Genomic DNA, 24,064 nt, shown 5'->3' on the forward strand with positions numbered 1-24,064 from the left:
AGAAAACAACCCCTCATTCGGGGTACAAATGTGTGTTCGTGAGGGTCTCTTAGCTGTTTCTTCAAGTATTGGTGGTAAATTGTATTCCGGGTTGAGACCCAGCGGTACCCGAAATTACCCCAACATTCGAGGTTCAAATAAGTGAGGGTTGTAAGGGGCTCTTAGTAGTTTCTTCAAGTATCGGCGGTGGGTTGCATTTAGAAATTTAATTTAATTTTTCAAATTTTTTTTGCAAAAAAATCATTCAGGACTCGATCAGATACATAAAAGCTCCAACAGGTTCGATATCAACGATATTTGCATTCGCCATTGAATCTCAATCATTGATCAATTTATCAACTTCTTCCCTTTTAATTCATTTAGTTGTATTATTTAGCCACTAGACGGCGCCACTCTGTCTCGCTTTGCTTACAAACTAATATATGTAAACAAAGTTCATGCCCAATTAAAAGTCATATCGACAGGGTATCAAAAAGTGTTTAATATGTATAAGATCTTACGAATATTAGTTTCCTTTCACAAAAGCTGTTTCGACTTGACTTTTGGATCAAAAACTAGGATGGTCAGGAAATTGAACACAAATTAGCGACTGAACCTAAATTGTTCTTCTCTTTTACAAAGTTTTTGCATTTCAGCTAGTATGCTTTCAAAGTGATGGTCCGCTTGAAAGTTATCTCGGAACATAGACTTTCCATATTTACTAAGATACAGTCAGCTTAAAGATAAAATAAATTATACAGCAAGTATTTGATTTGTCTTCAAAAAATTTAACTGTTCTATCAAGTTACTTTGGATTTAGTTTTCTATTTTTAATAGATAGAGCTTGTTTCAAATTAATTGTCATTGAGCAACTCATTATTCTGTGAGATATGTAGAGTAACTAAAATTATACCTTCACTAATTGCTCTCAGCTTATCTTCACATTGACTCCAATTGCTCAACAGTTTCAAGGCCTCAATAATCTGTTCTAGGGATGCTGAATCTTCAAATGATATGCGACATCAGCTCTTTCCAAAAAATAATGGATGGCATCAGGTGCAAAAATTTCTGAAACATTTCAAAGCAGCGTTTTCAACGGGGTTGACAATCCAATGTTAGAACCAGGCTTTACATATTTGGATCAGACTGAACCTCTCTTTTAACGTTCGTAAATCACAATGTACATGACTTTTTTCCTGAGATTGTCTAGATCACTGATGTTTTTCCTTTCAGCATGAGCTACTAAATTCAGCAAATGAGTTTTATGCCCATTTCAATGTCTTGAATGGCTCTTTTTATCGCAGGTGCATTATGGTTTGACATAAAAATTTGACATGCGAAGCATAGGTACATTATTTGCATCAATTCGTGTTTTGGCATTGCTGTAATAAAGACAAATATACTCGACATTGTTGATGGAGGTCCATATAGTATTGGTAAGCGATACATATTTGGCATTTTTAAGTTCATCCATCTGTCGGGTTTTCATATAATTAAATTTTATAGGAAATAACTTGTTAGATAAGATTTTTCTAGACGGTAAAGTGTAAGACGGGCCTAAGCCATCCTGAAGGTCTTTATATCCAGAATCATCAACACAAAAGAGAGGTCGAGGATCTTTAATAAGCTTATTCAATACCAAATCATTTAGCCTCTTCTGATTTGAAGTAGACGTGTTGGTTATCTAGATAAAAAGTAATTAGAAATATTCTGATTATGGGATGGTCAGCAATATATTTTTTTTTTTTCTTATATAACTACTTTATTCGTTTAGCGAAGTTACATTTATAAAAACATATATAAATAAAATTTAAGTTTATAATTAAAACCCTAAACTAAAGTAGTTACAACAGTTAATTAGCACGGTGAATCAAACGATAATTAAAATACTCTGTAGTAGTTTATCACATTTCATAAAATCTTCAATAAAATTAGTAAAATGATCAGGTAGAAAATAAATGAATAAAAATTATCAAAATCATACAACTAAAAAAAAACGTAGGATGGAGACAAAAAGACAACAATTAAGCATTGGATGCACTAAACTTTTTTAAACCGTACGTGGATGTGTATTAGACCGGCGAAGAAACGTCATATTGTCTTTCAAACTATATGGGTAATAGCGTATCAAATTCCCCGTGTACTTTCACGTTAGATTAGAAGAATCTGGGATTTTAACGGCAAGGGCAGAGTATCTTGCAGCAGTTGAAATAAAAACAGCTCTAAATTCTTCATATAAGATAGAGACGCCTTCTGTCAGCTTCTCTGCTATCCTACTTCTACAGCTTGAGAGAGCCAACTCTATGGCACGAGTTTGTGAAGGAGCGCTCGACATATTTGAAGTGAGCCCGAATAAAAGAATAGTAGTCACGAATTTATCACTTATTCCTGCTATGTTAAGCAATATGAATTTTTTCAGTGTATGTAGTGAAGGACAGTCAGCAAAAGTATGAATAACTGTTTTAAACACAGTCCTTGCAAAGAGCATTGAAGAATATACATCCTGAAGATATTTGAAGTTGCAAAGTGAATCGCTTTCCATTTTTTACTTTTAACATTGAACCCATGATTCTCTTCTTCCATGACATGGACAGGCCCAATATTTTAAAAAACTTGTCGCAAATTTTGTCAGCTTCCTCCTTATAATTGAATGCAAAAGTCATTCTCAAATGCCATGGAATAGGCATCATGTGATTGTCTGCAGCTCTCTCTAGTGGATAAAAATTTTTCACACAGTTGAACATTGAGTCGTTGCTCAAATCGTGAAAGGAGATAATGACCCTCGATAAGGCTAACTATTCTAACTGTTTTGGTTCCACGAGGTTTTTAAAATAAAACTTCTTTTTAGAATTCTGTCGCACCACAAGGGGATGAAAATGACAGTCTACCTTTCCAAATAATCCTACCATAATTTGATTGGGCCCCATATGAGTCATTAATAGAAGGATCATTTGATTCAAGGGAAATAATTGAGTTTGAAGAGGATTGTTCGCTAAAATAGAGTAAGCTATGAACATAAACATAGAAAATCTATATGGATTGCCAACGTAAAAACAATGGAAACCCGAGATGTTATTCCTTTTCAAACACAACCCATAAAATATGGTGTTTTTTTAAACATTTAAATTGTATTTTCTTAGGATTGGATAGACAAATATAAAATAAAAGCACATATTTAAAATCAACATAAAAATTAGAAAAAAATATAAACAACTAATTTTTATGTAATTTTTTATTTTAAAAGTGGGCCCAAACCTACATATAAAAGAGGTAAAAATACTCAAAACATTAAATCAAAAATTCGAAAAAACTAATGACAGAGACGTAATCAACGCGTTAAGCACTACCATAATTAAATATAGAATTCAAAAGAATTTTTTTTCTTGACTTTTATCATTATTATACAAAATAGTGAAAGCTGGATCCTGAATAATGAAACTTGGGATATTCCAAAGGGATTATATATAATATACTACCAATTATGACCAAAACCATTATGCAAAGGGGTAGTCTATATTTTTACAAGCCCTGTGAAATATTTACAAGCCCAGAATACCACAAATATTAAATCATTTTTATATTAGTATATAGTTACTTTTGTTTTAAATAATGTAAGTTTTGGGAGTACAAAGAAAAACGAATATTTTCGATGAAACACGATTTATATTTAATAAAAAGCACAACTAAAAATTAAACTTGCAATATGACAATTACTATAGTAGATTTGCCCGGGGTTGCCAGAGACATTAAGAAATTAAAATGAACTCCTCTGCTTCATATAAAACAAAAAATAAAAACCGTAAAATTAAAAAAAAAGTATTCTCACCCCATGATTAAATGTATCTTACAACTTAATGGTCTTTATTTTTCTTTTATATGACAAGGTTGTTTGTAGAAAATGCTATTTTATGTCTAATTTTTACCCGCTTTTTTTTTTGTGACTTATTTGAGGAGTCCATTAAAAACCAGATAGCTGCGGGTACCCACTCATGATTTAAAAAAAATGGAGAATCGAACATTTTTATACATATTTTACTCGTCACAAGTTATTAGCTACTTGGTACCCGTACTTATGGGTAGAATGCGGGTATTTTTTGTTCTTTAGTTTCGAGTAGTTCCTATTTCTAAATATCATATTTAATACAGAAATAGCTACATTATCCCATGTATGATCATAAATGGCTTAAGATGATGGTCATAACCGTATTTTAAATCCTTCATTTTCATTGATAATTGAAAAAAAAAATTAACTAATAAATAAATATTTGAAATGTGAGAAAAAAAACCTAATCGACATTGTTTTTTCTTCTTTTATTCAGAGGATAGAATTGCATCTTTCAAAATGCTATATATAATCATCGATAATTAATTAGCTATGTATAATGAATTTCTTTTTTGTAAAAAAACTCTGACAATGAAAAAAATAAGGATGTATGCAAAAGTTTATTCAAATTGAGTAATATTTAACGAGTTTTTTATTTTAATTAGTCATTAAGTAAATGGATAAATACTGGAATTCATACATTCAGAAGAAGTTTAAATAAAATTTGCACGGTCTTGTATGGTATTTATTTATGCCCTACTGTAATCATTATCCATATAATTAATAGAAGGTGTTCCTGCAGAACCATTATATAGTAAATAGGCCTATACCTAGATATATTTTTAATAACACGTCAACTAACAAGAGGAGTTATAAATTCATGTTTGAAGGATTATGTATATACCCAGATTAAATATATAGCAGTAAATTGTAATTAAAAAAAGATAATCATGGAGCAACAGCATAGCTTCTTTTTTCCAAAAGGCAATAAACAAGTTTTATAAACCAAAAAAGTTTTCGTTTTGTTTCAAAACGATAGTAAATTTAAAGTTTTGCTTTACACAGTTTAGAAAACTATATCAGATAGGTAAATACACTGAATAATCTTTATAACATGTGATTTTTTTAATTTTTTCGTTTTTCTTTATTACTTATTCAATATAATCCATGAGATCTGACAAACGAGATAGTGGAAAGAGTTGTATGGTGTACGGATGTAGGTATTTTCCGCCTAAATCCACTTCTTCGATGGGATTGAAGATATATACCCAATTCTGATAGGAATATACATTAACTTTTGACTCTAGAATCTAAATAATCATAAACAAATAGGGCTTGAGATCTGGTCTCGAGGGAAGCCATATCAATTTTTTCACAAAATATATTTCTTTCTTTCAGTCGTTCTTTCGTTTTTGGAGCTCCAAATAGCTCAAAAAAGATTTCCTTGTTATCTGAGGAATGTTACTTATACCAAGGAAAAACAATCGGTTCCAAATTTTTGAGATGTACTCTTCATGTTTCCCCTGAAGACCTTCCCACGGAAAAACCAAACGATGCTTGGGAGTTGAAATTCCTGTCCACACCATCAAAAATTCGTAGTTGTCTTAACATGGGATCACTTTTTGGTCCAAGGAGATTTGTTTGGAAGTTTTAGCCAAAATTCGATCATTTTTGTACTTTTTTTTCCCGTAAACAATTACACTAATGCTATTTTGAATGTAGAAGGCTCTCTTCTCTAACAGCTGAAATTCATTTCCTCCCCATCCTCCAAAAAATCATATAACAGGCAGCTAATATTAACAATGGTCTTAATATCATATGTATCACTCCTGCCTTCCTTCGTGCTCTTACACAAATCCCATCTCTAGTCATAACACCATATTAATATATTTTTTCTCAAGCTGATTATTATTATTCTTTCACTCTTGAAGAGAGAACATCCGTTCATTGAGAAATTACGTGTGAGTGTGCTCATGCAAAATACTGAGGATTTCTTGGGTAGTTTTTTTTGTTGCAACATTTGTCTGTTCCACGACGCTCAATAACTCCAAGGCAGACCGTGTACTACAACCAGTTATTCTTTAAACACGAGGATATCTTTTATTTATCATCATTTCTATAATATGCTATTTAGAGGGAAAATCATATTGGCCTGTTCCGAAATGATAAAGATTAGTTTGAAGGGAAATGAGAAGAGTTAGCTACAAAATTCTACCAGCATCCATTTTCTCATAAATTTTATGCTGGAAAAACTTTTCATAGTTATTCATAGAGTAAATAGCTAATGCCTACGCCCCACCACATGTTTCTCCATTCGTCGCTGAGCATGGATACTCACAATTTTCGCTCATATTTTTTGATACTCTTCAAACTGAACAAAATAGTGTTCTTATATCCACACCGATCTCACTATCGTTTACTTTTATGCCTGTCCTAATCGTACAGCCATCTTTTTTTTTTTTTTTTTTTTGGGGGTACTTTTAAGCTCGAGAAAGGTGTCTCATCAGGACCTCCCCAGGAGATAAGGCCACTAGCAACATCGCCAAAGTCAAGGACTTGGTAAAAAAAAACAAAAAAAAAACCATTGAGCGTTTGAGAGGTCTCAACAGAGCTTTCCCTATCATCCACAGCAGTTTCCCTACTTAAAGAACAACAAAACTCACTTGAAGGAGCTTCTGCTCATGTGGGACAACGGCTTTCCCCACAAAACCAACGACGACAGGCAGTTCTTATGGCGAAGAAAGTTGAAAACGATCAAACAAAGTCCTTACAGTCCAAATCTTAAGGACTGGGATCGATTTCTCTTCTGTAAACTGAAGCACTTCCTCAGGAATTACGATTTTGATAGCCATAAAGATCTCAAGCGTGGTGGTGAAGTTAGTGAACGAATAGGAGCTGTCCAGGCAGTTGTGGGAGTTGGAGAACTATTGCCACAAAGTTATCCGAGCTGATAGAAACTATGTGACATGATTAAGGGATTTTTTAAACTTTTGAATGTAGTTCCTTGACTTACTGTGGCAGTTTAAATGAACAGCCTAATATAAAGAGACAAAACAAATTCATTTTCGATTGGTGGAAAATTCAACATAGATGGATCCGTTTTTAGCAAAACTTGTCTTTACATAATAAGCTAAATAACTAATTTGATTTTCATACACTATCAGTGTCTGCTTATTAAATAAAATATCTTTAACAAAACGAAAGTCGAAATTCCTGATCTCAAGAAGGACGAACTCTATTTAAATGAATAAATATATTTATGTTCAAAATATGATAAAGAGAAAATGTCTGTTTTATATCCATCTATTAATTTATTTGAGGAGTACCAGAGCAAAACTTTAAAAAAATTATCTTGAGAACCTTTCATCTTCTCCTTCAACAATAATAACCCATGTTTATTACATACACAAACACACACAACTCTACTTTCATTAGAAGGGCGAATATTAATAGTTTTAGATGAGAAGAAAAAAGTTTTCTTTGATTAAAGATGTGCGCATAAACTACTAACCAAAAAAAAATAAAAATAAAATACATTTAGCTCTCGAAAAAAAAACGAAGAAAAAAAAACTGAACAACAGCTGAGTCAAATGTTGTGAGACGGCTGTTGTTTCTAATGGCTTTAATATTGCACCGTGTGACAAATTAAAAGAAAATATATACATTATTTTTTGGTACTATTAAATATATATATACATATATTTGCTTTTAGTCGTCTTTCTAAAGGAATATCTCAATCATGGACTTGAAAGTTGTTTTAAAGTATGTAAGATGTAATTAAATATTGACTCAATGGTGGATATTTATATTTTGGATTTGAAGAGACAACTCGTAGAGGGCTCCATCTGTTGTGTCCAATTGAAAACATTAATTTTATCAGAATGTTCTGTATTACATATTCATTATAATTTTAAATATTAATCTGGGTTAAAAAAAATGGGTTTAACTTGCTTGTATTTGCCTCATACACGGCGTTACCTCACTAACACAAAAATATACAATGTGTTATGTTGTCAATTGTGGATGTTTCTGCTTCTTTTTTCCAAATAGTTTATCTGAACGTTGATTGGTTGAATGATTGAAAATTGAACTTTTGTTTCCATCAATCTAAAAGGAATTTTCATTAAGGGAATTTGGGGATTTCATTTTGTGACATTGAGATACGATTTGATTATAATTTGACTAAATCGAGTGGAAAATGTGTTTTTTTTTTGCTGAAAATCTTGGTAATTGTCTTCCAAAAGTTTTCAAAAAGTAATATTAATTCAACTTGTGAGCTATCTTACGAGTAAAATATAAGTATGTATATCTGAAATTTAAAAAAAAACAAAGAAGTCACCGCGTGCACTGTATAAAGTGTTTCCTTATGTATATCATAATATACCAATCATATACCAATACAGTATAAATAAGAAAAAAAGGTAGAAAGGAATAGTCTATAAAATGAATTAAATCTTGCAGGCGTTTAGTTTAACTCATATTAAAAAGAAAAAAAGGGGAGAACATTATATAAAAAAAAAAATGAAAATTCCTTTAGATGCAGTTTAGAAACAAGCTAAAGCACACCCCAGCTCATCAAATTATATTATATTTTTATCTCAAGCTGCCATTATTATTTGTTTAATCTTGAGGACAGAACGTCCCAGGATTGAGTGAGTAGCTAGTGTGAGTGTCCTCATGAAAAGCGGAAGGTAACACAAGGGATTTATTGTGAAGTTATCTACTAAAATATTTTGAGACATTTTGTATGTTGCTCGACGCCTAATAACTCCGGGCATGTCGTGTAGTACCGCTATTTGAACAAAAATCCACTGTAAAGAAATATTTGTCAATTACCAACTGATTTTGGGCCTTTTTATATTTCTTTTCGGGGGAAAGGTTACATGATACAATAAAGCTAACTACGTCTATCAGGGGAGTCCACATTATTTTTTTTTTTTGAAAGGGGAGGCTTTGTTTTTTTAATTTTTCTTTTTTGGAAAAAAAGTTCAAAAATCTACAACTATTTACATAAAATTATATTTTTTGGAAAAAATGTCAAAAATTTCTAGTAAAAACCAAAAATTCCTTAATGGGGCGGGGGTGCTACAACCCACCCCCTGTAGATGCCTCTGTTTATACAGCTACCTGCTAATTTTTTTCAGCATGCTTTGGAGATACTTCAATAAATGATTTAAACCTATCCGAAATTTTGTTGATCTTGATGGATAAGATTTTGAAAAATAATGAAGGGAAATTCGATTCACCATTTGTTTTTTCACTATTGAGCTTAAATATAAATAATATGTACAGTATGGGGTTATCCCGCTGTTTGGTTTGGTATGATCCTTACTGTTCGGTACGTTTTTACTCTGGTTGGGGTACATATATAAATGATCACATATTCAATATATTTTGATATTACATAATTTTGGTTATTTTTATAAATTTTTGTTTATTTATAGATTTTAGACAGCTGAAGATATTGTGACTCCGGATGGCTCTACTTTATTACTGGAAAATCTACAGAAGCTCATTTTTTTGAGAAAAAAATTTATAAATAATACTATTATATCAGCTGTGTATATTTTATAGCACCCTTTCTTTTTTTAAAGAGAATTTAAGTATATTTAGGAATATTTTATTTGTACAAAAAATAAACTATTAAAGAATAAAATATCGAAATAATTTGAAAAACTACATTAATTCTATTAAAAAGAAATAATTGAATATTATATCCTACCGGAATGCGTACCTTGAAGGTTGAAATGCGGTTCGAACCGAACCATGGGGTTAGCGTACCTTCCATAGCCTAATAAATTGCAAACCTCTTTTTATGTAATTAAAATATATATGAAAGTACTTTTCACATAATATTTAAGGTATGATTAAATAGGCATTTAAATTAATAAAATAAGAATTTAACATGGGACAAAACTTTGTTTTGTTATCATTAAAAGGTCTACATTCTATTTTTACTAAGTGATTAAATGATATTTGTTAGCATATTTCTCAAATCAATAATAGCGAGTATTATTGGTTACTTATAAAATCATCATAATAAAGAATATAAAAGCTACAAGTCAACAAAAATGGGGTTCTTTCTGGAATTTCCAATCATTTTTCTGACATTAAGAAAGGATACAAATAGATATATTATTTTTTTTAAATCTAGAAACATTTTAATAGGAGTTTTATTTTTTTAGTTTGTATTCTATTTGCTTTCTACAAAACACAACATAACTCTGAACTATACTTACTTACATGACCAGTTCTTGAAAGAATTTAATTATATAAATAGCTGAATAAATAGAAAATCCATAATATTTTATTTATATTTGTAGGCGATCTATAATTACTTCACGAGTTTTTATTTATAAAATCGACAACATCATAAAGTCAAAAAAATTACTAGCAAATTAAAAAAAAAAGTCAAATAAGTTTGTCTTTTCTTATGCCTTAATTATAATTGGATTTTTTTTCTTTTTTTAATTTGACCTTATTTTAAAGTACTTCGGAAACGCTGAAACTTTGACCGGATGTAGGGTAACAGTTTTTGATGGCACAGAAAAAATGATTTAGGATGTCATTACCAAAATTTAAACACATCACGTGATCCATGATAATTTTGAATTGGGTCAACTTTAAAAAATAGCGAGCACTCTAGAGAGGAGCATAGTTGTCATGACGTTTCATTAGCTCAGCTACAAGCAGCCTTGACGAGGAGGAGAAGGAAATAAAAAAGGACATAGGGAAGAATTACTCCAATACCGATACTCAATTCTACTCTGAGTTCGATAGGGACTTACAATTATAACTCCGGAACAAATTCTCAGGCTTACTTTGCATCTTTTATGAGTACACTCAATTGTTCAATCCAGTTTCGTACCCACAAAACTTTTTCTTTTTGATATTACTATAAAAAAAAGACAGATGAATATTTTTCGATAATTTTTATTTTATTTGAAAGCCTCAATATTGATAAAATATGGATGAAACACCACTTCATTCATATGGCCGCCGTGGGTGCCCTTACAGTAGCCCATTCTGTCGACCCAATTTTTCAATACATTTTCGATTGTATGATCATCAATAGCTGCAATGGCGACTCCAATTTCTTGTTTCAAATCGTCAATCGTCTCTAGATGGTTGGCGTAATCTTTATCCTTGACGTTTCCCCACAATAAATAGTCCAACAGAGTCCAATCGCAGCTACGAGGTGGCCAGTTGACGTTGCCGTTTCGGCTTATGATGTGATTGTCGAAGACAGTGCGAAAAAGATCCACTGTAACGTTGGCTGTGTGGCACGTAGCGCCATCTTGTTGGAACCAAATGTCGTCAATGTCTTCCTTTTCCATTTGGGGAAATAAAAAAATCTTCCAACATGGCCCGATAGCGCTTACTATTGACCGTAACGGCAGCTCCTTGCTCGTTTTCTCGTTTTTTCTCTTTCGGCAACAGCAGCAATGTTTTCGATTGAGTGCACTGGACGAACACGGGAACGCGTTGTTTTATCCATTAACGAACCAGTTTTGCGCACAAGCTTCACAAATTTAGCCCCAAACTTTCGACCAACGTAATTTTCTTGCGGTTTTGTTTGAAGAATCTCCATTTTGGAAGTAAGTCTTCGGTATTTTCCAATTTTTTTTAGCGTAAACTTAACCATTTCGTAAGCCAGATACCTTTTACAAAATATTAGACACTATGAGAATGTTACTACATCTGTCAAACGTCAAAAAAGTGGTCGTTTAAAATGCAACCGCTAGATGGGCCCCCATTAGTATAAATAGAAGTTCACTTCTCCTGAATTAAGTTATAATGACATCAGCTTTTGTTATCTTAAAAAAACATTAAAAAAACAGACGTGCTAAGATTTAGAGCCGATTTTCATAATTATTAATGACTATTTTTGAGAAAACAAAGAAAACGAAATTTTGAAGCATTTAGGCATATAAGTTTTTGACGGTTTCACGTATCACAACTCATTAGGAAGTAGCGGCAATAGATACAACTTCTATATAAACTCAAAATTGGTCCAGAATGTTGTAAATGAAAACTTGCAATAAAAAATCAAAGGTATCAATTATAGAAAGGAGAATTTTTAAATCATTCTTCCCTAAGCAATTTAGAACAAATGGAGGTTTAATTTTTTTAGGGGCAGGGAGCATCTGTTACAATTTTAGGGATCTTTCTCAAAAAACCTCCATCTTGGCTGGGTTTGTTCCTGTTTCTTTTCCAGTAGTCAGTGTTCTCAATGTTGATTGAAAGAATTCGGATAAACTCTAGTTATTGGTTCACAACCAATATCTACTGTAATTAAACAACAATTTCCTAATTGGGAAGACTTGGCTAATTACCAACCTATTTGGGGCTTTTTCTGTTTCTATTAAGAGGAAAGGTTGTTAAAAGAAAAGGTAACAACGTGGTAGGGAAAAATAGTAATAATACGATTGAGAGCAAGAAGTATAAATCAAAAAGTTTGAAAAGCACTAAACTATAGCAAAGTGCAAGTAACCATTAAAATAATGAATATCAAAGTTCAAATGTCTTCGTAATTAATAGTGATGCGACGATTAATCAGAATTGTGAATCGGAGAATCAGGTTTTTTTTCTGGAATTCGAATCGAAATCGGCATGGGGAAAATAATGTTTTATTTGCAATTGCGATTCTTTTTTATTACTGGTATTGAACTATTTATTACTTTTTAAAGTTATGACAAAAATAACTCTCCATCCCGAACTTTTTCTAAAAAATCTTATATTAGAAATTTAATTTTTGAGTTTTTTTTTCAAAAACTTTAAAATTGATTTTTTTCCCAATTTTTTTTTCTGAACAGCTGTTGATTTTGGAAATTTTTCTTTAAAAAATAATTTTTTTACGAACAACTGTGAATCTTTTAACCTTTTCTGAAATGCAGTGGATTTTGAAAATTAATTTTTCAAAAAAAAAAAAAAAAAAGTCCCACTCCCTCCCTCCCCCCATTTAAATCTTGTGCACGCCCCTGATAAAAAAATTGTATTTCTTAACTATTTTTTAAAATTTTAAAGAATCGGATATTTATTTGGAATCGGCTCATCACTAGTAATTATTAAGTATGTACCATCCGTATGAATACAAAAAATAGTTGCATAAAAAATCACTAGATTTATTACTTTTCTTTCTTCGTATTTAATATTATTACATATTTTGTTACACTCTAGAGATGTTGTTGATATGAAGGAATATATTTGTAAATTCAAAATACTTCTTAGTGTCATAGTTTTTTGTTGTTGAAAATCGGAATAGTGTGTATGGTGTCAGAGAAAAATGGAAACTGAAAAATGACAAGAAAATAATGGCAGTGGAAAAAATGGCTAGACAAAAAATTAAAATTGTCTAAATGGAAAAAATGGCAAGATTCTTTTAAACTGATTTAATAACTATAACCAATATACTATATATTAGGATAAAAGAAAACTAAACAAAAACGACAGCAGTTCCTATGAAAGTTCCAATGGTTTATTCAAATTCGACAAGATCCTTGGATTGAGGGGCAAACATTTGCATAATAGTACGCAAGAGCAGTGATTTCCACTTCGTTATGATCCAGGATGTGCCAGAAGAAGAGGTAGCTGGCTATGAGACGACTAACCACACAGAGGATTCGGGTAGGTAGTCAAAGGTGGAGTCATTGGAGAGTGTGAGGAAAACTGTAAAGCTCAGTACAGTTGTAGTAATCTGAAATTGCAATAGAACAATGGTCTTCGTCTCTTTATAAACCTTATTTCTTGTCCAAAAAGAGCGAAACAGGATGCATTAAGTAGTTACCTATAGGACTTCAATTGTCGAAGCCGTTTATCGAGGACTCTGAATTTATATTTCCAATGTATCAAGCCATGTATCAGAACCATAAAAAGTGACTTATAGGCTCTTTCAACTAATTTGTATGTGTACTTTTCTAGATAATACAAAGAAATTCAAATATTATTTTTGATAGAAAAAAAGGTCAAAAATCCAAAGTTCTGCAGAGAAAATTATTTTTTTGGAAATTTTCTTTAAATATTAAATATTTTGCTCTACTGCATAATTTGCCAGAATGACTTTAGAGTCAGAAATTTTCCCAAAAACAAAAATTAACCCCTATTGTCGAGTAAAAAATGTTCATCCTAACCAATAAAAAAATTCTAGTGAAAAGTAAAAAAAAAATAATTTGGGGAGTGGGGCTACAGCCTCTCCAGCCTATCCCTTGAGGACGCTTGGAAGCAGCTTTGAGATAAAGGAAATAAACAGGAGTCCCAATCTATCAAATAGAAAAAAGAACGAAAAATACATGATATCCCTGACTGTTTGAGTAATATTGAGAGACGTTAAGCTATCAAGGCATTAAATTATATTAGTTACAGACAGATTTAAAATGAAGTAAATAGACATATATTCCTTTATGACATTGATGTTCAATTCTTCTCCTAATTCAACAAGGACTTAGACTTTTAACTCATACAAAATCCAAACGTTACTTCCTGTCATTCATGAGCTCACACACCTTCAGTTATTTAAATGTTCTCTCCTCAAGACCATTATTATTTATTACTAACGTAGTTACATATTCAAATATATTATGTATTATTTGACAGCTTTTCACAAAAAATTAAATTAATTTTTCAAATTTTTTTCCAATAAATTAAATTTTCTGTGTATAGCTATAAATTTTTGAACTTTTTTCAGCTGTTCATAAAATATTACATTTTTTAGAAAAAAAATTAATGTTTGAATTTTTTTCCGAAAAATTAAATATTTGAATTTTTTTTTCCCCCAAAAATTTAATATTTGAATTTTTTTCCAAAAAAGTATTAAATTTTTTAGGAATAGCAGTGAATTTTCGAAAAAATTTCAAAAAAAAATTATTTTTTTGGAAAAAAAGTTCAAAAATTAAATTAATATTTGAAATTTTTTCCCGATTAAGTTAATATTTGAAATTTTTTGTGAACAGCTGTGGATTTTTGGAAAAATTTGCTTTTTTTTTGTGAATAACTGTGTAAAGAAAAAGCCGGTTATACATATAATCCAGAGGACTAACTAATATAATTAAACGCCATGACAGCTATATCCTATATGACCTCTCCTACGAAACATCTTTCAAATTGATGTCATTTTCTGTGGTGGATTCTTTACTCTATAAACGTATACATTTTTTAACATATTTTAATATTTTATAAAAGAAAGCTAATTCATTCAATAGCATTAAAAAGGAAATCTTTTACCTAATTTGTCAATTAATTATTGATTTCCCTCTATATTTAGATATATATTTGCATATTTGGTCGACCAAAAAAGGATTCTTCCTCTCGTTTGAAACAAAATAAGAACGATAACAAGAAAAAAAATATTGTAAAGAAAGCATTTTTCTTTATTCGTGGAAAAACCGTCATATGTTGCCTGATGTTGCTTCTTCTTCTGCCACTGACGTGTTTTCTTGAAGCAAGACAACTAATATATATTAGAAACAAAACAATATGGTATTAAAACACAACAGATACAAGTAAGAAAAAGTTATATTTTAATAATCCATCAATTCATTTTTGAAATCTTAAGGTCATATTCTAGTGCTGGGGTTTGCCAATATTTCCATTATTCAGGTAAATTAAACAGCAGCAGAGCAAAAAGTTTTATAGTATAAATTTTTTCTAAAAAATTTATTCTGAATAGTTATGGATTTTTGAAAAAATTTCGACGAAATTTAATATTTGAAATTATTTTAACAAGTTTAATAGTTGAAATTTCCTTTTTCAATTTTTTATGAAAAGAAATATTTATTTTTTTGTTTGTTTTTTCCATAAAATATATTTTTTATAAATATCATTTGATTTTTGAAATTTTTTTTTAGTTTTTTGTGATTACATATGAATTTTTGAAATTTTTTCCTAAAAAATTTAATATTTTAAATTTAATTTTGATTTTTTTTTTAAAAGTTAATAGTTGAAATTTCATTTTTCAAATTTTTTTTCCAAAAAATTTTATTTTTCGTAAAAAACTACTGATTTTTGAGTTTTTTTCTATAAAATTTATTTTTTGAAAATAGCAATTGATTTTTGAAATTTTTTCCCAAAAAATTTAATTTCTTGTGAATAGCTGCAGATTAATTTTTTTCAAAAAAAAATTAAATTTTTTGTGATTACCTATGGATTTTTAAATTGTTTATCAAAACAATTCAATATTTGAAATTTAATTTTGAATTTTCTTTTTAAAGTTTAATAGTTGAAATTTAATTTTTCAAATTTTTTTGCAAAAATTTAATATTTGAAAGTTTTTCGAAAAAATTTAATTTCTTGTCAATAGCTATTGATTGTTTTTTTCAAAAATCTATAAGCCAAGCCCCCTTCAAAATATAATCCTGATATTAGATATAATATTGTAATCCACAATCTATTGTACATACACGCACAGATGACAATTCTATTAAATAAATAAATAAGTACACACGTGTGTACAAGGTACACATCTGAGAGATAGGCTACAAAAATTGAAAAGTGTGAAGAGAAATCGGTCTGTGTATTCCTTAGAACATGAATGATGAAGGCATTTCTCCTTTTCTTAGAAGAAGAAGAAAAAAAAAAACACCTCGAAAAATGTATAAAAATAAAAGAATTAGCTGAAGGGAATAAATGGAATGGAGAGAAGTTGAACACCTGCTATCTAAAAAACAAAGAAATAAGAACAATATGTATGAAAAAAGAAAAAAAAAAAAAATGGTAAATCCAAAGGTAGAAAGGGAAAAAAAGCAAACAAGCATAGAACCATAATTTCTTTAATATACATACATACCTTGCAATTTGAATGATGATTATCACTCTAAAACATACATAATACCTCAAATAGTGTTGTGTTCGTCCTTATTTAGGATTGAAGACTAGAGTCCCATCCAGTTCAGTCTCAGTCCGGCCAAGCTCAGTCCTAAAACCTATTAAGTTTCGTCCTAGATGACATCACTCAACTTCATTGATTCTTTTTTTAATCAGTTCTAGTACTGACAGTATGAAGAACCAGTCTCAAGAACTAATAGGATCCGTCCCTAAACTGGACTGGACGGAAAAAATAAGGACTGACTCAACACTAACCACAAGTTAAATTGAAAAACTACCACAGTCGTCATATTGACAGTTTATTTTGTTATATTTCCAAACAAACTCATTTGTTAATATAACAGTCAACATCCGTACATTAGACCAATGCTTCTCAAATGAGGGTATGCGTACTCCTCGGGGCGTTTGGAGACACTCCAGTGAGTACTTGAGATTATGAAGAATACATATATTTAAAAAATAGAATCAATTCAAAAGTATGATGTTCAAAGATCCAGGATCTGACTCTCCCGCCATCTATCGAGAGAAAAGAGAGTTACGAGAAAGAAGAATAATAAGTAAAGTTTAATAAGTCATGAGCAAATTAAATATATATTTATTCTCCGCAAGGTTGTGTGACTGTACTTGGGTCAAAATATATATTACGGGCGGTATATCTTTGCATTAGACTCTACTTTAGTGACATAAGTTTGGAATTTGGTATCGAAATATACTTTCATTTTGTATTTTAGGCATTTAAACAAGAAAATCACCTTTAATCCTAAAAAAAAGGTTGATCATAAACTTGCTTTAAAAAACCATAGAATATCAAAAAAATGATTTTCTTTCGATTTTATTGCCTTATCAAGTTAAATCGAGATATAAAAGCAATATTCCTCTAATTTGCCTCACATTGTGAGTATTTTAGTCCTAAAGATGTTGCGAGTAAATATATATTATCTTTTGATACCACGTATTACGCGCAATCCCTTTTATTTGTTTCTTCCTTTTTACTAATCAAATCTCGGTTTTTTTGCTAAATATTCAATATATTATTATCAAATATACTTCTTGAGTTCATATTTGCAAATAAGAAACACTAATATTCTTATTTATAATTTTGGATTTTGGTCTTTTAATTTCTTAAAATTATGTACGTCCTTTTTTTTATGTATTTAATATAGACGATAGTTTTTAAATAATTAACAACTGTTCCATTAAATAGTTCAATGTACATTGAAAATACGTATGAGTTCTATACTTTTGACTTATCCTAAATCATTCAGCTTTTTAACCTTAAATATTGAAATGAAAAAAAGAAAAAAAAAACAACTGTCATGTTGGAAAGTAATAATTAGGCCTATCATTATACATGGAATGACTACTATTGTCCTACAAAGTATTTTTTTTTTGGTACATTTAACACTATAAGGAGTGCTTTAGAGTTAATACATTTGGGTTAATCAGATGAAAACTAAAGGAAAAGTACAATCATAAAAGAATGATCTTATAAAAGCAAAGGTTTTGACAAATTCTGTCTTATAATCTTTGTATATAACACTTGATGTTGTACCCGGCATTATCTGCAGTTATTAGGCGTTAAAGAACAGATACACTTTGTTTCATTTATAAAGAAGATCAATCCCCTAGAAATCCACAGTGTCACTCTTAGTTTTTTATGATCACCCTTACACGTAGCTACTCAATACTTAAATGATCTCCCCTTATTATTTTATAATAATAACAACAGCTCATGAAAAAATAGATATATATGATGTTATGAGCCAGGGAGTACTTTAGTCTCTATAACACTACCTAGCTGAGCTTTAGCTAAACATACTCGTTAGTAGACATCATTTAAAGTTACTTTCTTGTAACATTTTATTTTATACAATGTTCTTCTTTTCTTTTCTTATTTAATGTGAGGTTAAGCCCTACACAGATTACTTTGTTCAAAATGAGTTCTTAATTTATATTTTATACAATAGAGTTGTATAAAAAAGGAATAGACCTAAACGTCTTTTGATTTCCTTACTTTATAGATACAGTTCAGATACAATTCTAGACATGGATATTTTTATTTTATTTTTTAGTATGAGGTGTACACTTGATGTTACAGACAAAACGTCTGCGAGATTTGATGAATATGTCTACATTAATATTTAATTGGACAAAAATGACTATACAGACTAAAAATACAAACCGACAAACTTTGATTTATTAAAATAAATCATACAAAAACCTAGTTAAAAAACTTTAAAAAATATATTGGAAAAATAATAATTAATCAAACATCATTTCGCCTAATAATAAACTCCACTGTAATACAAAATTTGACCAAATTGTTAGCTCTCAAAATCAGGGCAATGGTTGTGTTAGTTAGGGACATTAAAACTATTTTCTTAGAAGGCATGCGTAATAATAGGTAGCATCCAAGGTTGAAGCCTGTTCAGGGTCAGCGATGTTATCGGTCCTGGTCTCGGTTATTTTATTTCAACGGTTTCGGTGTCAGTTCAGCTTCATCGGCCTCGGTTCAAATCTTCGGTCACTGTTCTTTTTTATATAGCCTCAGTTTTGGTAAGAGGTATTTAAAACAAGGGGTGTCGCTAGGAGATTCGAGCCCAGGAAATAATATGATATACAACAGGGGTGCAGCTACCTTATAAGGAGAGTGTGTAATGTCCTAATTTCCAGCATGGGCCCTGAAAACTAATGTTCCTTAAGGTAATAGTTTTCAAAGTGGGGAGAGTAAGGGAAGGCAGAATTTAGGATTGTTTACAGTCTACACGTACATATAATACATTTGTTACGTATAAAGGGAGCCTCAGCTAAAATTGTATTAGTGTAGGGGGGTCTTGGCATAGTAAAGTTTGGGAAACCCTGGATTAAGAAATATTATAGTTATCATATTATAAGGACCCGGAATTCTTAGTTACAGACCTGGATCCATAATCTACGCCACCCCTTCCCTTTTTTATTAAACTTTTTGGTGCCTTTAATCACTTTTCCAGATCCATAAGAAGCCCACAGGTATTTTGAACGTTAGTAGTTATGGGGAAATATTTATTTAAAAGATGAAACTTGTAGATTTACCTACAAAAGTAATGTCCTTTGTTCAAAGAGATAAAAATCTATTTTTAAATTCACTCAGCCTTTCATTCACTAAAAGAAATATTTCATCAAATCAAAATTTGTACAAATTGACGATAATTCATTTCAAATAATAATAAATTAAAATAAATATTCCGAAAAAAAAAAAAACATCTGACAAGTTTCTCATATGTTGTCTATTTTTTTTTTTTGTTTTTGAAATATTTATTGCAAAAAGTCCTTGTGGTTAGCAAGGAATTTTTTCAAGAAATCATTTTGTTTTAATGTACATGTGTATTTACATAAAAGGGAAAATATAATCTTTTGGCTGGATAAGTCATTTTATGATAATTAAATGATTTAATAAATATCACTGAATAAATAATTATTTATTTACATTTGAAGGAGCAAAAGTTGATTAAATCCCAAATCGTTTTAAAGCTAAAATTAGAAAATTAAATTTTTTGGGAAAAAATTTCAAAAATTAAAATTTGTAGTAACAAACTATTAATTCCTTAATTGGGAGGGGGGCTACATCCCCTCTAGCCCATCCCATGCGGTTATCCCCAAGAAATACACTTTTTCAACGTGTTGGAGTCCTTACGGGTACTACTTTTTTTGCAGTTCTACTTCTATCGAAAGTCGTATCAAGAAGCCTCTTTATGTTTGGAACGGTCCAATAATGATGACGACTGATTATTATCTTATATACACAATTATATTATATTATAACACTCTAATAATCAATACATTTAATATACAATGTCATTGTCAATCCCATATTAACAATTATTCTCTTCTCCCAGCTTGGAAGAAAATCGGCCAGGAGGCCCTACTGAGGTTCACCGTACTGCCATGGCTCAAGGCCACTTACTCAAACGACAACTATGTGGGGACCCGAGATGGTGCACCCTCAGACACATCCGCCAAATGCCAGAAGTTCTACGCCGACAACATTGCTAATTTTTGGCCCAAGGCTAGCATCTTCGTCTGATTGGAACCCGTTGGACTTTGCTGTGTGGGACACTTTGGAGAGGAAGACTAACCGGACATCTCACCCGAACGTGGACTCCGTGAAGGCCGCCATTGTGAAGGAGTGGAACAACTTGTTCGAGAAGTTCATCATCAACTCCTGCAAGGCTTTTCGCCGCCATGTGGAGGGTATGATTGCTGCTGAGGACGGCCTCATTGAATGAACATATTCACAAAGGTCGTGTCTTAAAGTTTTGTTAAAAAAAATTTCAAAATTATTTATCAAAAAATAAAATTATTGACATTTTTCTAAAATCAGTTATTCAGTCCACGCTTTGCTTCCGAACCCTGTATATGATCTTTTTTTTTTTTTATAAACAATGATCTTTGATTCTTTTAAAAATAACATGACAATTTTTTTTTATGTGTCAAACGATTTCTTATGGTTCTAGGATGTTTCTGATGAGTTTCCCTCTTCTTGAAGTAATTTGTAATGAATTGTTTCATTGATTAGCGTAAACTGAGCTTGAGGTGACCATCATTTCCCTGACATGTTTATTGAGTTTTTATCTCGAGTCGGAGTTACAAAATTCATTAAGGTTAAATAAGCACCATTGACAGTAATTATTCAAATTTGTTTGTTTGTCCTCTTTCTTCCTCTTTTCTTTGAGTAAAAGTACACCGAAACCCCCCGGTTCGAACTCATCGTAATAATAAACAGCACTATGATATGTTTACTTACAAATTGAATTAAAATGCCTTGCTTTCACGTTATTTCATATAAAAAAAATGAATTAAAAATTACTTTAAGTGAAGGAAGACCCATTTAAGCGCCAAGATACATTTATGCCATAATATAAATATGAATGCGAAACTTCACATGGCAAAAATTCCTGAACCTTATCTTCTGGTTACAATTACTTATGTGCATCAATAATTTTTATAGTTTTTGGAGTTCAAGCCCATCTCAAATTCAAAAAATTAGATCAACCTTTAAAACACAATAAACTTTTAAAATATGAAGGATTCATTTTACAAATTTAGCATATATAGGTAATGTACATAAATTATGTATTTACTGTAAATTAAATTTTGTTGTATAGTTAATTAACTTATTATTGAATTAACAACTTCTTAATTGAATATATTAGGATATATGTGCAGTGCTATTCACTAAGTTTATTCTATCAGGCAATGAAAAATTGCCACTTTGTCGCACTTTTAAATAACAGAAATTATATTTAATGGTCCCTTACATTTATTTTCATTGTCACGTAAATAAATTATTTTCACATTTCTTACAAATGTTATCAATAATACCTTTGATAACGTTCAAAAGATAAATTTTAAATTAATATTCCTTACTGAACCTTTTTTTATGAACCTTCATCAATTGGTCTATGATGTTGTGAGTAAAGATATGACGTATCTACATTTTTTTGGATCTGGGTCGGTTCGGATCTTTAGACGTAAATATTTGAGTAAATTTCGGGTAACCGAACTTTTAGATCCAAATCTGAAAATAAAATTAGACAAATACTTATCTCGAATTTTGTAAGCATTTACCTGAAGTTCGGTCCTAAATCAAATAGGATCAGGATTGAAGTTACATTTTTACTATTTTCGAAACAACGAATACCCCAATGTTATTACTATTTGAACATAATTAGTATTATTAATATAATAATATTAGACTCGTCGTTCCCAATACTATATCTAACAGCCTCTCCTCTGAAAAGAAACAGAAAACAGATCCAAAAACATGTGGCAGTTAGGCAATTCTTCCAATTATCAACTATTATTCAATAATGGTTGATAATTGTTCACAGCTTAATAAGAACTAAATCGAATCCATCCAATCAATATTAAGAGCACTGCTTAAGCCCGGGAGTGATTTAGTTTTTAAAGTGGTCACTGGCTGTGTTTTACCTCGCAACTAAAGTTCATTTCATTTCCCATTGAGTATTTTTTTATATGACAAAAAGAAACAAAAATAGTGATCCTTGTATACATGGACACACCTGAGAAAATATAACTACATTGTTATTTCTTAGATCAAAATATGCTTATGCTATACATCAGGGAGCACTATGAGCAGTGCACTCTATATACATGCTCGATACTACATACACACATCTACAATATTTATTAATAACGCTAAAATATTACTTCTTAAATTAAAAGTACGCCTTTTATACATGTTCGATCCTCCAATATGCTATACTACTTTGAGAGATACATAGACTACATTGTTATGTCTTAGATCAAAAATGTCTTGATTAGGTTCAAAGATTCATGCATACATACAGATAATGTTTTGTCAGCCCTTATTTAGGTCCAGTCCAGTCTTAGAACTAGTCCTATTAGTCTATGGGACCGGCCCATTGGACTGTCAGTACTAAAAATGACTTTAAAAAAGTTTAGTGACGTCATCAAGAACATAACTTTAAATTTTTTTAGGACTGAACTGGACCGGACTGCAGTCTACATTCTTCAATAAGGACTGACCCTATACTACATACAGATACACTTTGTTTTGTCGACTATAATATAACATTATAGTTGTGTGCCCGCTGATAAAAACTTATAGGGTATTTATACCAAAAACGGAGACAGATACATGCTTTAGTTACAAAATAAAAGTTGTTCAGAACTCTGTGTTACCTACATATGCCATGTTTCATTCTGATTACACCAGATTCCTGGGCTCTTGAGGGCAAGTTTATTTTTTCAATAATAAATTGATTTTACTTTTTTATAAAACAAGAACGATTCCCCATGTATCAAAGTTTTTTGTTAAATATGGGTTGTCGATTCAAAAATCCACCAAAAAAATAAAAAAATCCCAAAAACGAATTGAGTACGAATTAAAAAAGGGGAAGAAGAGGATTAGCAAGTCAGTTTTACTATGTATCTTCATTATGTGTGAAGAAGGAACATAATTCCCAATATGTTGTATATCAACAAGTTATTCTAAATTCTGGAGTTATTTTAAAGCAATAATAGAATAATTCGAAATAAAATATATAATAATAGGTAATGATAATAGAAGATATAATTGAAATTCAGATATTTGTATTATTTTGCTGCAAGAGAGTGCCACTACTTTATGTCACTTTGTTTACAAACACAATGATTTGAATGTACTTTTATAATAAAATAATAGTTGAAAAATCTTTGTCAACTGAAGCGTACTTATATTTAGTATTAATTATATTTGACACTTATAACAATACCTAGTGTATGTATATAGTGATATTTGAAGGAAATGACAACAACTACGTTACACATACATCCAAATGATGTCCCTTCATGGAAGAACAAACACCATCAAATAAGACGCTCTATTTAATCAGTGATATACAGAATGATTATGAATGTCTTTATACTGTTATGATTGTA

Source organism: Lepeophtheirus salmonis, chromosome 7 (genome assembly GCF_016086655.4).
Source record: "Lepeophtheirus salmonis chromosome 7, UVic_Lsal_1.4, whole genome shotgun sequence".
Lineage (NCBI taxonomy): Eukaryota > Metazoa > Arthropoda > Copepoda > Siphonostomatoida > Caligidae > Lepeophtheirus > Lepeophtheirus salmonis.